At 35.1% G+C, this 17866-nt stretch overlaps 1 protein-coding gene across 5 annotated transcripts in view; it reads left to right on the top strand.

Annotated features, from left to right (window-relative positions):
- Positions 1 to 17866, top strand: part of CTNNA2 (catenin (cadherin-associated protein), alpha 2) — a 460517-nt gene that overhangs the window by 101690 nt on the left and 340961 nt on the right. The gene's annotated exons all lie outside the window — the stretch shown is intronic.

Below are 17866 nucleotides of genomic sequence, written 5' to 3' on the forward strand. Positions count from 1 at the left end.
GGGGGGGGGCGGGGGGATACTCTAGGGAAGAACAAATGGGCAAACTCCTACCTTTATCAAATCATTTAAGCTTCAGTTGCTTAAGCTCCTGTCATAATTGATGGAGATCAGATCAATACTGCCAAAGGAACCTGAAGAGCTGTTCAGATGACTGTTATAATTGAGTATGGGATAAGTTAAACAGCTCTAGACTCTTCTGACTATATTAACTGAGTCCCCATTAACTAGGATAGAAGATTAGGTACCTAGCTTGTAGGCAGATCCTGTTTAGGCAACTATCTAGACTGAATGTCACCCGTTTTTCTGCCCTGGTGGAATTTGCTTTAGTATTTAAGCATTTGCTTGAAACCTGGGGATGGATTTTCTTGGGTTCAGAGTAATGCTAAGCATATTCATTATAACAAAATATTTCACTTGGAAAGTTTTTCAAAAGCTTGAATGAGTTTGAAAAGGATAAAACTGGAAGGCATATACCAAACGTAATACGGTTATAAGTCTGGTCAAGAGGTGGCTAGACTGTCAGAGCACATAATCTTTGAGATGATTGGGCGAAGATGGACATCTGTAACATCTGCCTATATAGCCTTAAACCACTGCAATTCTGCTCTCACTTTAAAGCCTGTGAAATTTAATCAGACATCGATGCTTTGGGGGTTTGCTGTTTGATGCCTGGAAAATGACAGGTCATTTTTGGTTGATAACTGTTGATCAAATGTGCATACTGCTTTTGATGCTTCAGAAAAAATTAAATATTTTGTGGCCATATTTAAAAGATACGGACAATGAAGTCCAGGGTATTGGCAATGTGCTGTACAGTCAATGTTAGTTCAATCCTTCTCCAGTTTAAAATAGTTCCTTACAAGTTATCTACTTTTACGATTTGGGTTCAGAGGGTTGTTTCTTTTTTTAGACAAAAGTATTTCTATTTTTTGGTTGTTAAGTAGATTCTACATTCCCTTTTACCTGTTGGATATTCACACTGCAAAGTCCCGTATAAATTGGTTGTGGTTTGTGTTCTGTCTTACATTAAATTTTCATAGAAGCTAAGTAAAATATCGAGTGTGAAAGAACATACTCAGAATGGAGGCATTGTTCTTGAAGCTTCACTGATCTTTTGCTTTTGCGCCAGTGGATGGTATTGCAGGCATGAATCAGAAACTGGAAGGTTTATCGGCAGCTGTATGAAATACAAGGTTGGCTATGCGATGCTGCGTCGTGCTTTCTAGCATTTCAAATGATGAATGCTGAAGGCAATGCAAGGAGAAAAAAAGGGTTTTCCCAGGCTTTGTGTGTAAGAAAATGTAATAGCTTCCAACTGAACAATGTAAGAACTTCTGCCTTTTAAGTAGTATAAGATATATAAGAAAACCTTCTCCACCTGCAGAACCCCTCCCTGTGTCCACCTCTTTCTTAGGAAGTTCCCTGTAGAGAAGCATACATCTTTCTTCAGTGCTTCTGCATGGCTTTTTAAGTACACCCGTTGTATCTCCTGGTATATTCCCTGCACCTGAGATTTTTTCTTTGTTGCTAGGTGCTTTACCAGACGTTAGTGGATCAATGCACTCTGCTCCACAGGAAGGGAAAATTTAACACACATAACAGTGTTGTTTTCCCCATCTGTCTACACCGTTTTTATGGATCCATCACAGACTAACAAGTAGATAATGGTCTTTGATGATCTTACTTATATGCCAGGGGTAAAATCTCTCTCTGCATTATCCAGAGTTTTGCCAAAGTAAGTTAAAGCTGTTTTGCACTTCAGAGAACCAGGTAGACAGATGCCACAAGTTGTCTTACCTTTTGGTGAGGAGGACACAAGATTGGCGAAATAAAACTTCAAGAGCTGAGGCGTAGGGGTGTGAGTTTAAAAAACTTGCAGATACTCACTTTCAAAATGTTGGCAACCAAATATGAAGAGAAATTCTGTAAAGAGAAGGATAGGGCAGATTTCAATGCAGATGCGTAAAAATAATGCTGTTTTTTCAGTTGCGTTATTTTCTATTATAAAACAAAATTGTATTTGGAGGACTGACAAAACACATGGTTGGAAAGGTGTGTTTTGGTTCCTTCTTTCTTCTGCTCAGATAAATGTTGGTTTGTTCCATTTGCTGCATGTCATATAAGATTTTTTTAATTTTTTTTTCAAGCTGTCTTCACAAATATTCGTATGTTCTGGTCCTAATTCAGAGATTATTTAAGCAATTATTATTGTGGAAGGTTTTTGAATTATTCTTGCTGCAGGAAAATTAGTCCCCAGGATCTTTACCAGTTCTATGAATAGTTATGCATTTGTATAGTATATTGCCTTGACAGGAGTCTCACAGTACACAAGGCCTCTGCAAGAACTTCTATGGAGATGAGTCATAAAGTGTTCCATTATTATTTGTGGATCTGGTAATATGTATTAGTTTCCTTTGTCCTATCTGTAGCTCTGTCGAAATATTTTCCCAGCATGGTATCTATTATTTATATGCTGAACTCAGCTGAACTTTAAAATCTTTTGTCTCTGGGAAGCAGTGGCAGGAGGAATCTCAGTCTGCTGGGTCATATGACTTTTTTCTATTTCTCACAGAAAATTGGTAGGGGTTTTTTTTTCAGATTCTTATGTATGTGTGATAAATCCCCTTATTTATTTCAAAATAAAATAACATTCCTAGATTTCTATCCTACAGAGAAGAACTAAATACAGCTCCATGGAAGCTCTCAATACAATTGTTTTCCATTTGTCTAAATGAACAAATTATTTAACGGGTGGTTAGTTCTGATTGTGGTCTAGTTTCCTGCTGGTTTACTCCCCTGGATCCTTCTTGATTTGTATTGCAGGCTGTCAGGGAGCAAAAATCCTGGAAACTTTAGAGTTCCAGGTATTAAACTCAGAATCCTGGATTAGAAATACTCTGCCAAACTCATGTAACCCAACACTGGGCACCCTTCCTAGCAAGCATCAGGGTGCTGCTGTGTTGATGTCTGATTAGAATAAATAAAAAGAAGAAAATTATATTTTTAGAAAAATATGCTTAAAAAAGGATCCTTTGAATTCCCTCTGACATCATAGGTTTCTGTGCCGCATGAAGAACAAATTTTGGGTTGCTGGGATGTATCAAAGAGAAATTTGGAAAGCAGTTGACAAGTGAGTAAGCCACGACCATTAAAGACCCCTCTAATCACTTGAATACTGGGTTGGCATTCATTCAAGTCTGCGTTTGAAAACGCATTTCCTGTCTGGTTCAAATACAAGGTTATCTTAAACCTTTGGGCTCGTTAGTAAGCCAACGTTCATTCTCATGCCTGCCTTTTCCTCTCACCCAGTGCTCTTGCTCGCAGCCACAGCCAACATTATAGAAGAGGGGTTTGCTTTTATTGTAATTGGGTTTCGGGACAGGGAATATTTCTATGTATCCAAGTGGAATGAACAGTCCTTTATGGAGTCCTTGTATTACTACTGATGATTTAATGTATAGACTTGAGGACCAGGGCACTGCAGGCTAGGCTTTTTTTTGGTTGACATTTTACTGATATTACCATAGGAATAACGTTGCTTAGTGTTTTCTCTTTGTGCTCTTGCTCTCTAAATTTACTACCCACTCCTGATGTCTTTTCACTGTAACCGAGATGCTACAGGCTCTAGTTCCTGTTTCCTATAGAGAAGAAAATGTCATATCTTGAAAATGCAAAATATAAGAAGAACGAACGAGAAAACACAACTCCACAGGCAGTTTTTCTTCACAAGTATATCAGTGAAAAAATTGAATTGCTTAATGTAAAATTATATGCTTGATTGGAGAATGAAAAAACACGATAGCAAATTAAAATCTATAAACTCTCAAGATACTGTCAGCTTCCATATTTAACAGCTCCATCTGAATTCATATTTAAGAGAAAAGTAATAATTCTTTTGTATGTTTCAGTTCTGGTGCTGACTTGCATAATGTTAATCTGGGTGACACTGAGCAGTTAATTACAGTTATGAGACAGAAATGTCCATAGCTGTCCTGAGATGAATTATCATGAATGATTGACATGTGATTTGACTGCTGGGTCATCAGGATCAACTGATTTAGGGATGACTGACTCAGCAGGACAATTTTTCCATTGATACCATTGTTGAGTTAGTAGCATTCTGAATAATTTTTAGATCTGTATATCTAAATAGATCTGTAGATAATAGATCTGTAGATCTGTAGATCTAAATAGATCTGTAGATCACCTCGTGTAGATCTGATGAGTTATGAAGGAGCTCCTTCATACTACTTCCATGCTTATCCTGCCTGTTCCACTAAATATTCATGTTGGTGTTACTTTGGATGCCGTGATTGGGACTGTTATCCGAACCATTTGGATGCTGTGATTGGGACTGTTGTCCGAACCATTTGGTTCTCAGCTGCTGCTGATGATATTTTTTTCAGATTTTTGTGTATTTTATATCCCACAATCTCTTTTCTTATTGGAAATTAGTAGAGAAGCCGAACAGAAAGCAAGACAGGGACCAGTAGGTTTTTTTTAAGTAGGTGTATGCTCTGTCTACAGGAATCAAGCTTTAAAAAATACTGTATCTTATTTCAAAGGTCTTTTCCAATCTAAATGATTCTATGATTCTGTACTGTGTAGCATTCTAAAGCACCTCTTCTAATTCAGGTAATAGTATGTTAATATATTGCCCAAAATATCATGTCATCTCTGTCACTAAATGTTTTTAAAATATAGGTAAGAGGAATGATAGAAGTACACATGATCCAGTTTTGGAGAAGAGGGTTAAACTGAGTGACAAAAGCCCTATAAAATATGTTATTTTTTAAAATTATTTTAAATCTAAGTTGCACTCGTGCAAAGCTGGTTTAAGAGACAAGAATTGTTCACCTTCTCAAAGGCATTCTCACTCTTTTTGGTATTTCTCCTAAACACCTTGCCAAGAGCAATATGGGTTTTTTTGAGTTGGTCACTAACATAGAATTGGGAAGACAACTCTCACTTCCCTTCTCAAAATTCTGTGAATTGAAAAGAAAAAAAAATAAAATACTCCGAATCCCATCTGAAACAAATATAAAAGACTTGTATTTTTTTTAAGTGTATGCATATGCCAATATAGGTAGGCTCATAAAATATACCGGAGACCTGTGAGAAATTAAGTACAAGGAAAATGGGGATGGAGTAAGATTAATGAAAGATGTCAATAGAATTGACATGGAGTTTTAGTCACACCTGTGCAGTATCAAAGTTCTTTCTGTTCTCTTGTCTAGGTTCCACTACAATGTATTCAAATTGCCATTTTACGTTTTGTATAATATCTGGCTTTTCAAGAAATATTAAAGATAGCTCTTATGCATTTATTTTCGGCTGCTATGAAGCAGTTTATAAGAAAGATTGAAAACAATATATTTTCAGAAAATAATGATACCTGTATATAGTGGTAAATATAACATTGTTTATAATGATAATAAATTGTCGTGTGACTTAAGTTTTGGGGAATTTTAAAATATAGAATGACCAGATTTACAATTAAAATAGAATCATTTGTCTTCACAGTTGTGTTTTTGGTGATGGTGGTGTTTTTTTAATGTTCTTCATAATTTTTTCTTCTCAGGCCCCAGTACTTCTTACACACATTTAAAATTAAGAGTCTGTTAAATTTTGGAATTCAGTCACAAGTTTAACTGTTTTGCCCAAGATTATTATATCAACAGTCCCATTTCCTTGGGGTCACAATGTCTAACAACTTCCAAAGCACCAGGTCAGCCAGAGTTATTATATCTTCCACATCCCTCTTGACATCCTTGTCAGTTCACATAGAAAAATAATAGCTAATCCAACATTAGCTCACTCAACTACTAAGAAATATATTAAATAATAATTATTTTCTTGCTGTCTCATATAGTCTTTTTAAAAATTAATATTTCTAATATATTTTGAATTTATATTAGATTTTTTTTCTCTTGATTTTTCATTTTTTCCTTTCTTTGCCTTTAAAAATACTGGGTGCCTAATCAGGAAACACTACTTTTTCCCCATGTAAATTCAAGTGTTTCAGTCTCATAAAGAATTTAAATATACAGGAGAATTCTATAAATCATAGTTGCTCCTTTCTTTGCCGTTTATCTTAGTAGGAAGGAATGGCTAGTGGTTAAGTCACATGCCTGGAAGTAAAGTTATTTGCCCTTTATCACAGTTTTTGTTCATTCATATAATGCTTAGTCTTTCTGGGCCTCCGTTACGCCAACATTAAAATTGAGGTGATGTCAGTCTTAATTCATTAAAGTTTAAGTGACTTGACATTTCTACATTAAAAAAAAAAATAATTCTGTAATAACATTGCAGTATTTGTATAATTGTAGTGTCTGACTATTGGAGGGTGTGCATAATGTCTGTCTCTTCAAAGACATAGTATTTCTCTCAATTTAATTTCTTCCTCTTTAAAGACTACCTGAAGCTTCGTAGCACATGTACTGAATTTTTTGCTATAACTGGGCAAATAATGAATTTTTTTTGTTTGCCTATTGAACTGAAAACTGTGAGAATGACATGCAACAGAATGAAGTGGGTGCAGCGGTCATGGGGAAGATTACTTGGGATTTCTTTTTGATTATTTGTTTTGTTTGTTTCTGACCAACAACCCAAACTGCTTTCCTATAAAATGTGTTATTAATTTCCTACATGCCATAGTTTGGAATAAATGATTTATTAAGTGGACCACAAGTTCATCAATACTTTGCCTCCAGAAAGCTTGCCTGTTTTGACAAATGTATTTATTATTCCTATTTGTTCTACCTCATATATGAATGTATGCACACAAAATGTCTGGCTATACTTCTGATACCTTATCAGAGTATGCGCTCATTTTAAACTCAGTGTATTCGTCAAAAAATGTTTCTTTGGGGGGAAAAAAATTTGCATTGTCTTCCAGTGATCTTTCTTGTTTTAGCTCATTTTATTTTGCATTAATTAGTTTTGTTTTTTCTAAAGTGTGTTCTTACAGAAGTAATGATTTCTGCATCAATGCTTTTAATATGCTGGAAAGCATTGCCTTAATGTTTGCATGACTTAGGCTATCTGAAAATAATGTTCTTAAAGCTATTTGTTCACCTGTAGAAAAGTCCTTTATCAATCTTGTGTATATAGTGTGATTCATAACTTCTATAATTTTTCTTTGCACTGAAGTTAGCATTTATGGGTCATTAATTTGTTGTTTTTCCATGTCTGCAAGTCAATATCAGTATGAGAGAAGTTTTTAATACATTTTATACTATACCAATGGCAATATGATGATTAGCTCGAAGTATACCTGCTTTTGGTGTATGGATCTTACTTTCAATATTTGCACAGTCCAGATTAACTTCATTGTGCATTTTGTTCTTTGGGATGCAAAGCAAAATATTCCCAACGCTTATAGAGTTATTGAGAATGCATCAAAATAAAATAAGCATGGACCTACTGAAATTAGTGAGCTTTCAGAAAACCACGTCAAAAATCTGTGTCTCCTGGTGGCTACAAAGCATCTTCTGTTCACTTAACATTGGGGGGTTTCTTTAGTATGCATAATGTGTCCAAATTCTGGTAATCACATGGAAAACCTGAAGGCAGCAATGGAAAAATAAAGAGTAAATTAGCTATGCACATTTCTTTCTCTGAGATATTATTACTCTGCAGGTGAGCAAAGGAGGGGAGTAGCTGTTAACAGGCTTGTGTTCTATAAGTGTGCAACTGCACACTATGAGCTATGTATTAAGTGCATATTTACCCTTCTTCAGGAAATAAGTCTATATAAGCCCTCTTGAGCATTATCAAAATCTGATGTAGCCAATTGACAATAGGATATACATTAAAACAGCTTTGAGCAGTTTGTACTAGTCTTGTTCCTTCCCATTAAAAGCTGGTAGGAGGTCACGTTGAAATAGGGGAAGGATGGAGGATGCAAAGTGAAATTTGTCCCATTTAGCAGATTAGATCATCATTTTGATAGTAGAGGATAGGCACAGGCAAAGGTCAAAACTCTTTTCATATTAGCAATGTCATTACAGTATTTACACTTCAATTAGCAATCGAATCTACAAAACTAGAAAATTACATTAGTGTGTGTAAACCTCCGGTTTATGTATCCTGCAATGGTTTGCATTATTTATTTTTTTGTTTACACAAGGGGTGTTTTTACAAATGAGAACAAGGCACTGTAAGATAGTGATAGAAAAATTCAGTATCATTTAGAGAATTGTCGTCTGAAATGATGGTATCAGATGTCCAGAAGAGGGCACACTTGCACACCAGAAATGTTTTCTACCTCACTAAAGATCTGCATGCCGATGTGGTATAGCTGTAATCAAAGAAAATGTAATAACACAGAAAATTAAGAGGTTACCTTGTTAGTAGTTATGGAACCTTTAGGAAAAAAAAAACAAAACAAAACAAAACAAAAGGGGAAAGGGGGGAAAAAAGAAACCACATTTTAGTCAAATTAATATTAAGTGCATCAACTATCAAATAGAAATTGGATGTTAAGTTCTACTTGCATTTTTGAAAGGCACTGATGTTTTGATTTCAATAAGGGATTTGGCAGGCAACGGGTAAAAGCCTCCCCTTTTTGAAATTATTTCAGAGGTAGATGTATGATGCAGAGCTTAAGAACATATGCAATTGTAATACAAGCTAATTAATAGTCAAATTAATGATAATAGGAAATGAGATATATCGGTGTTCAGTGGTGATATTTGACCTGGTAGATTGTCTTATGACTTCCTAAATACAGTAGAATTGCAAGGACAAGTGTGGCTTGTGACACAGTAACTAGTAACTTTTTCCGGAATTGTGTATTAGCCAGACACTGGGAGCACGTGGTTTATTTTTATATTTTTACTTGAGAAATGAACGACAGAAAAAGCACCTCTACCGTAATCAGTTCCTTGAAACTTCCTTAGTGAAACAATAGGAGTGAAAAAGGATTGTTTCATTTCTTTTAAAAAGACTGAGCTGAAGGAATAATAATTTTCATTTTGGTTTCTATTCTTACTGGAATTTTAAGTATTTTTCTGGTTTTCACAACATTTAATATTAGCATTTGGAAGCTATGCCAGAACCCTTCCTTTTAAAACATATTGCAACTGTTTAAAATATTTTAGCCTTAATTTGGCTTCAGCACAATGAAATGAAACATTTTGTGAAATTTACTTATCTATAATAAAGCTTTAAGCAGATCTGCTTTATAAAGTAAGCTGCTATTAAGTTTAGGATATCATATTCAACACACATTTTCACAACACATATGTTATGTAGGTTTTTTATGTTTGTCAGATTAACTAACTGCTACCTTGACCAATTCTTTCTTTTGTTGAGCAATTATTTAAAAACAAAAACCAGAACAATACTAGGAGAGTGACAACCTGGATGGACGTACTATAATTGTAATTATGCATTAATGTTGCAATGAAATTTATTCAATTAAAGGTAAAATCAGAGTTCCTCAAAATAAAATTCTGTAGCTTTAAGTGGTCAATGACTGAGCTCTTTCTGTCATGATCTAAAATACCTTGGGGCGTGATGTGTAGTAATGTAGTTACTATAAGGCTGTCAAATGCATTGCCAGATAGTATTTGAATCCTGGGATCAGATAAATTAGATTTTAATTGGGTTTTAAGGGTAAGCTGAATAAGTAGATAAGGTAGAATTAACCAGAGACATATTAGCGTAATGAAACCTTTGGTTCTCTTAAAGCCATTTTATTAAACACCGTACAGTCTTTTGTTGAAAAGAGACATCATGGTAGAGTGGAGAGAGATTGACAGAGATAGGTAAGATGAACAGTGGTATCTAAAGTAATCTCATAAACGCATAATAACATAACCACATTAATCTGGAGCACTGTAAACCCAAGAAACTGGAGAAAATTACATTAGTTGTATTTTATTGCAGCATTTTGAAGGGAAAGAAAACAAATAAATAAAAAGTCTGAAACTGAATTTTCCCAAGCTGGTGGGACCATTCACCCAGGGAATTTACTGAGGCTGTTGAATGGGGGGGTGGTTTTGTTTCTCACAGAGCAGAACAGAAGCTGCTGCGATGTGAAATGGCCAGAGCGCTTGTGTGTTTCTTCTCTCTACAAACTATCTTACGATGTTTTTGCTCAGTGGAATTTTTATTTTTATTTAGATGCATGACCCTTCTTCTGGTAACTTCCTTTTGTCTTCCACATAGGCACATTCAGATGGTGAAAATATTTAAACAGTTACAAATTCACGCACTTGAACATATTTGTTATTCCGTTATTTTTTCTTTAAGCACATTTCTTTATCATTTAAAGCTGAACAATATTTTTAATGACTAAAGATCTTGTAATGCAAACTTTAATGTGAACAATTTATTACATAAATGAAAACAGGGGTCTGTGTCATGCATAAGACTCCATAATTGCAGTAAGTATCCAGAATGAGTAAGTTGGGTTCTTTTAGTTTTCTTACAAAAATAAGAAGGGAAGAAAAAAAAAAAAAAGGGAAAGAAAAAGAAAAAGAGAGAAAAAAGAGTGGTAAAGTGAGAGGAGGAATTTTTTTGTTGTTGATGTCAGTCATAAATACATTAGTTCATAACAAAATTATGTCTTATTCTTCTGGCTGGGTAGGTGAACACAAACCCTTATGCCTCATGCAGTATTTTTGATTTCTGCTTATAGGATGAGGACCATAGAGCCAAATCCCATCCATGTCAATGAAGAGTCATTCATCTTTACACAAATGTGTGAGGGATTCAGTCAGGAATATAAAATGCCTGACTTCCAGTATATAGATATCCCCAGGAAAGGCAGTAAGGCTAACTCTCAAGTTTTAAAACATAATTATATACATTGTTAGATTTGGGTCTTGGCTTTTATGGGATCTGGTTTGTCCTGATGTGTTCTGCATGGATAGCCATCTCATGATTAATCCAAATGTTCAGTTGTAAGCATTTTGTCAATGTGAATCTAAATTAAAGTTATGAAATCAGATGTTTAAAAAAACAAAGCATAAAGAAGTTAGTGTTTTTCAATTTTGTGTCATGATTTAACTACTGAAGTAGAAATAGAAGTGATTTTTTTGTTGTTGTTGTTGTCAGAAGCTATCAAGGAACTTTGTTTAAAGAAATCTGCCCACACCTTAGATCAACATAAACTTTATTTCTCTCTTCAAGCAATTTTTTCTCGCCTTTCAATGTAAATAAATAAATACATAAATTAATAAATAAAAGGTATGCCTGATTGCGAGCATGTAGGACTAGGCTTACAAAGTAGATTTGCATTCGACCATTTGTATGTATCAAACAATAAAACTTGAAAGCTCATTAGCTTGGAATGACCCAACTGTGTTTTATGCATAGGGGTCATTTCTTTACTAATGAGCCACTAAGCCAGATGGCTAACCCCACAGTAGTCTAACTGCATTAGTGTGATTTAGTTTTTTAGGCAAATTGCTTTTTTTTTTTTTTTTGGTGTTTTACAAACAGGAGCTTGAGAAACAGCTTTTTCTAGAACTGTGTAAAACAAATTATTTTGCCTTAAAAGATAAATGGCTAAGGTGGCTATTTACTTCTTAGGGGTTTGGATCAATTTAGAATATTTTTTCTGGTTTGTAGTGATGAGCTTCTGTTAGATACTATCCTCCCTGGAAACTGATTTGGGTAGAAAGTTATTTTGACTGTCTTTATATTGGATTTTGCTTCAATAGATAATGAATCTAATCCATTCTTATTACCTTATATCTGAGTGCATGTGAAAATACTTACGCGTAAAATGCAAAAGAAGAAATTCTGCACAGGTGACAATGCAAGAATAATGTTTTTCTATGTATTTTTTCTTATAGAATTTTTGCTTGTCTTTATCAATTTAAGATGTTTCAAGTGATTAGGATAAGGAACACTTGCTCATTTTGGCCCGGATTCATGTTGCTCTCAAAACTTTTTTCAGGCATGTAAGTGAGGAACCAGGTCATTGCGGATTCCCCCAACTCAATTGAAAGAGAGTGATACCTTTAAAGCACATTGTATTTTAAGCAACCTGCATTATTGTCTGGGGATGCTTTCTCTCACCATTGACTAAATCATATACAAGGCAAGTTTGGAAATGACATAAAACTCTATGTAGAGAACAGGTCTAAAGAGAAGAGTACTCAAAGGAGGGCAGTTTATGAAGGACGACCTCAGCAAGATGGTTTTGAAAGTGTTTCAAACATATTGTGCAAATGAACACCCGTGGTCCTTTCAGCTATCCCACATTTGAATGAAATTTTGATGTAGCAAATCGTTAGTGTCTGTTACTGTGAATAACTTCGTTTGAAGATTTGCTCATATCTTATGGGAGTTTGTTGCAATAATTGTACGTAAATTCTTAGCACTGAAAATTGGTCTTATCTTCAAAGAATGTGGCTACATGTGGGGGAATAAGAACATAAAATGGCTCAGAATAAAGCTTTATCTGGCCTAGTATCTTATCTCTGATAATAGTCACAGGAGATGACTAAAGAGGAGTATAAGAACCTGACAAACATACTGTGATTGTGATTCTTTGCAAAATTTATTATCTTAGCCTCCAGCAATTTATAGTTCAGGGACTTCCTGAACCAAAGGTGATATTTACTGGTTTAAAAATGAATAATCTAGTATCCTTACTTACACAGCCTCTAGAACATTAAGATTTTAAGGGATTTACACAGGTCTCTACAGGTCTCTAGAATAGCTATTTTTCATTGGTTTGACCTCCCCCTACCCCCCCCCCCTTTTTTTTTGTTTTTTTACCCTTTTTTTACGCCATTGAGTTTTGCAAGATGTTTAATGCAGGGAAAATTAGGAAGGGGAGAAATAGTGTCAGTAGGTAAAGGAGAGATGTGAAAACTATTACGCTTCGGTAAAACATTTTTGAACAATATTTTGTAGACATGATCAACTTTAACCTGCAGTCATTTACAATTTGAATGCTGAAACAAAGCTGAACGTGCTGCATCATGTCTTTTAAATGGACCAAACCTAATACACTGAGATTCACTTGCTTAATTTCCACCCACTACTGTTTTCCTGCTATTCCTGCCTCTCACTAGCACCAGTAACTCCCAAAGCAGTGCAATTTCCTATTGTGGGAAATCTGCCTAAAATTAGCTGTGAAGATACAGGAGATGGTCTGGAAACCTGTAGTCTTACTATGTGCTTCCTGAACAAGCCGTGTTAAAAGAAGTCCTCATAGTAAGTACAGCATTTTCAGGGTGGCTACATTGTGTGACCAAAATGCAGATGGCCAAATGCATTTTCTGTGTCAGAAAATATTATAAAGTGTTTAGTAAAGTTTTTCTTCAGTAGAAAGGTTTTCCTATAAGCAGCCAAAGTCAGAATCAGGGCCAAAAGTGTACAAGGTAACTTTCTTCAGAGAGGAGAAATAAAACCAGTGTCAAAACATGAGAAAAATAAATTAATTTTAGATGTGAAAGTGCAACAAAATCTTAACACTGTTGTGATTTGCCAATGCTTGTAAATCTCCTGTCTACAAGAACTTGGACATGGCTCATGTTCTGATGGAGATACTAATCAAAGTGAAAAAGAAGAGGTGTTTTTCTGTTTTATCCTGATTTGAGCTCATATTTTTATGAGTTCATATTTGGCAATGTATTGGGGGTGTATATGTGTGCGTGCGCGTATTTCATATATTTATCTGCCGTCTCTCTTAACCAAAGACAAATTTAGTTTCTCGCTGAATATTAAGTGTTAGGAAAAAAGTGATATTTGAGTCCAGCTTTGTTTTTAAGATTTACTTGTGAAGATGAAACTTCTATCTTAATTTGTAGTCTGGGAAATGTAAGTAGTATTTTTTCTCTTTACTTAGTGTTGCCAGACTAACAAAGCGACAATAATATAACTTCTTTTTGTCAAATCATATAATTAAGTGACTATGAAAGCTAAAGAGCATTCCATTCACTGTAGGGTGGTTACACTTTTACTGCCATGTAAGCAAAATTGTGATAACAAAATGATACTGTCATATGCTGTGTACATTTTTATTTGTTAGTAACAAATTTAAAAAAGATAAATACTTTTTCTTCTGAAAAATTGTTACTGAATCTCTCGAGAATTCAGTAGCACTGTAACTGTAATCTGCAGTTCTCTACAATTATAGTTTAAATAGACCAAGTCTAAAGGGAGTCTGCCTATTTGATTTCCAAATTTGCATCACTTAAAATCCAATCAGACCAACTGTTCAGATTATTATGAGATATGAAATACACAAATGGGTTCAAGGCCACGCTATGTATAGAAAATACATACCTTGTTTTACAGCATGGATTATCTAACTTGTTACTTAGCATGTGGTTCGACCTTCAGCCCACAAAGACTGCTTACTGACTTCTTGAATTGTTACTATATTAAATCCTTCGATTTTCAGTAACTGGTGTTTTATAGGCCAGCAGATTGCATTTGATTTTGTGAATTTGCTGTAACATATTGAGTTTAACGGATTTATGCAGGAATGTAAAACAAAAATAATACAGAAGGTGCTCAGAATTTTAGAGCACAAGGGCATTAGGCTTGCAGATGGCTCATACGGATAATGACATTGAATAATTTAGTGTGGAAGGTAATCTGGTTTTGACAGAATACATTAACATTTAGCCAATGCATGCAGGTGTTTGGGTAGTGATCTGCATGGTCTGATCTAAAGGAGACCAGAGTGACTGTGTGAAGTGCAGTATTATAATCTCACAGACTATGCTTAAAAAAGGAGAATCTGTTCAGACCGTGCTAAAACAGATTTAAAAGACCCTCAGTACTGCAGGCTTTAAAATTTCTCACTGTGTGGTGTCATTTTTAAATTTTGATCATGGGAGAAAAGGAGGAATATTTGTTTAATGCTTTGATTATAATTGTATGTTCATTACAGGGTGGATCTAAGAAAACAAGGAGGACGAAAGCAATTAAAATAAGAGGTTTCTCTTCTGTTCCTGTCTATTATGTCAAAACATGGCGTCCACCTTTTCCATCCAAATTTGTGATGAGACGCTCCAATCTTTTTGCCATGGCAACATCTTTAAAATATAGTAGACACAATGTTCATCTTGGTAGTTGAGAATTAGAGAGAAACAATCAGACTTATAACTTGCAAGTAGTGTTCAGATCAGCTGGCAGGAGCTGTTTGGATTGCATTTGCTTGGCTGTGTATGCCTTCCCCTAAAGGGTTGTGTCATATTTTTGCAGCTGTCCCTGACACACACATGCAAACACACACAGACCATGTTAGTTTGTTTTATTTCAGCCTGAAGTCAGTTTACCATCGGTATTATTTTTGTTAACTGATATGTCTGGAAGATGGTAACAAATTCTCCTTCACTCTTCAATGAAATATATTTCTCTAAAATCCATATTAATGAAGGTAACAAAAACATATGCTTCAAGGAGCATTCACGATGACATTGGATAATGAGTATGTAACTTAAATGATGTACATCATCTTTATCAAATTTAAGCTGAATAATTTGGCTCGGCAAGAACGAATCTGGCAGTTTTAATATTTGGGAATAGAATAGTCTATTTCAGTTGGAAGGGACCTACAAGGACGATCTAGTCCAACTACCTGACCAATTTAGGGCTGACCAAGTTAAAGCATGTTGTTAAGGGCATTGTCCAAATGCCTCTTGAACACTGACAGGCTTGGGGCATCCACCACCTCTCTAGGAAGCCTGTCCCAGTGTTTGACCACCCTCAAGTTACAAAGTTAAGAAGCAAAACAGTTCCAGTGTCCATGTGTAGTAAATGGTAACTTTTTCGGTGGGCAGCTGCAGTGCTTGAGCCGTGCATTGCCTCTTCCAAGCTATGAATGTGTCCCCGACTGTACTGTGTGATCAGCAGCAGAGCTGAGCTAATCCGAATTTCCACCTTTCGTCAGAAACAAGGAACGGGGAGACTGCTGAAGGAAACATTACGTTCTGATTTCAGATGGAGCCTTGCGTAGGCTGGATCTTTTTCATGACCACTCAAGCACTAGTTGAGTCCCTGGCTGATTGTCATTATTGAACCCAAATAAGAATCTGATGAATGAAAGGGAGGAAGCTTTCAGCAATGCATAGAACAGGGGTTAAATTGAATTAAACTTGTTGTTTTCTGGATCTTTTGTCTTGCCTATTCAGAAAGGCAATAGCTATCAGATTTTCTGAAAGAAACTAACACTAGGTAGAGCCAAATGTGGAGAATTTCTGTTGAATAGTTGAAGTTTTTCAATATCACAGGAAATTGAAAACTAGAGGATATAAGGGAAAGAAACCTTAATACAGTTAGCACTCGCTATTTTTATAATACAAACCATAAGTATTATGAATGCCAAGAATAGTCTAACCATCATATTGATTTTATAATGTTGTTCCTGACTCTAGTATTGCAGTGCAGTGACATTTCATTAGACCCATTGGAACTATAATAACTGAAGTGCAACACCAGCTGATGGAAATGAAATTAAATCTATCTTCAGTAATAAAGAAGCAATGTCCACGAAGAATAGAATACAAACCAGTTTTCTAGTTTTATAATGTTAAATTCCAACAAGCTATAAATAAAAAGTAGATATTTGTTGTAACAGTATTTCTTGTATATCAGCTAACCATCAGATAACCTAATTGCTCTTTGATTCTCAACAAAAAGTCCCTAAAATAAATGCATCTCCAACCGCACGATTGTGAAATTTGTATTCCACAAAATATTTAACAAAGTTTCTTAAATATCTTCACATTTGTGGTGACAGACGTATCAAAAAAACCCAACCCTTTATTGGGAAAATATAAATCTGGCCCTGCTTTGATGCTTACACAAATACAGTATACATCTGAAATTTTCAAGACCTTGAAGTACTAAACATTTAAGAAACATCAAGAATTACTTTGGGTAGGAGCTTCATCCTGTTAATTTCAGTCACTGAATGATAGTAAGTTTGTTTAAAATTAATAAATAGAACAAAACCCTGACCTAAAAAGAACTATACAGTCTATATATTTACAGTCATAGGGTTGAAAAGTTGCTGCCTGCACAAATATCAAGATATTGAGAGCAATTTGGCTCTTAAAATATTCATAATTCATATGTTGTCCTTGCATATATTATCCTGATTATTTTCAGGTTCTATTTTAGTATTTGGAAGTGTCTTTAATACCCTGTTACTATATGAGCAGATAGCAGGATCGTGTTTTCAGATCCCCATGCACATTTTGGCTTGCATAAGAAGCCAATAATGAGAACGGGAGAAGGATAACTTGAAAAGGGGTTTGAAGCTATAAAGCTGGGGAAATATAAAGAAAACTAACAAATACATTTCAGTTGGAGAGAAAAGTTAATTAACATCAGTGAGGGCTGGATATTTGGCACAAGAAAATATTTGTAAATAACAGGAAGGATTTACATTACTTGTGGAGTTGGTTAGCAATGAGGCCTTTTAAGAGAAATGCCATTTTTTTTTCATTGTCTTGAGGACATTATTTTTTAGATAATGAACTTAAAAAACAAGCAAAGAAAAAACCAAAACCCAAACACCACCACAAAAAAAAAAAAAAAAAAACCACCTGCATTTAGTTTACAGCCCTCCTCCTAAACCAAAGAGCTTGTGCTCTTGTCGGGGAGTGCAATTTCCCCACCATAACTGTCATGACTGTGGAAAATAGAGATAATAGGGGGTTGTGAAAGAAGTGTGATAGCTTTCTTACTTAGAGCTCAAACTTAAGGCAGCAGCTTGACATTAACATACAACCTGAGAGAGAGAGAGAGAGGTGTGTGTGTGTATGTATCTGATTCAGAGCCTGGACAGACAAGGAGGGGGTAGAGAAAGAAGTACCAGATGAAGCTTCTGAAAACATGAGACTTAAGTACCTGGTTTTTAGTACTTGCACAGGGTTTTATG

This window comes from Charadrius vociferus, unplaced genomic scaffold (genome assembly GCF_000708025.1).
Source record: "Charadrius vociferus isolate BGI_N301 unplaced genomic scaffold, ASM70802v2 scaffold213, whole genome shotgun sequence".
In the NCBI taxonomy this organism is placed as follows: Eukaryota; Metazoa; Chordata; class Aves; order Charadriiformes; family Charadriidae; genus Charadrius; species Charadrius vociferus.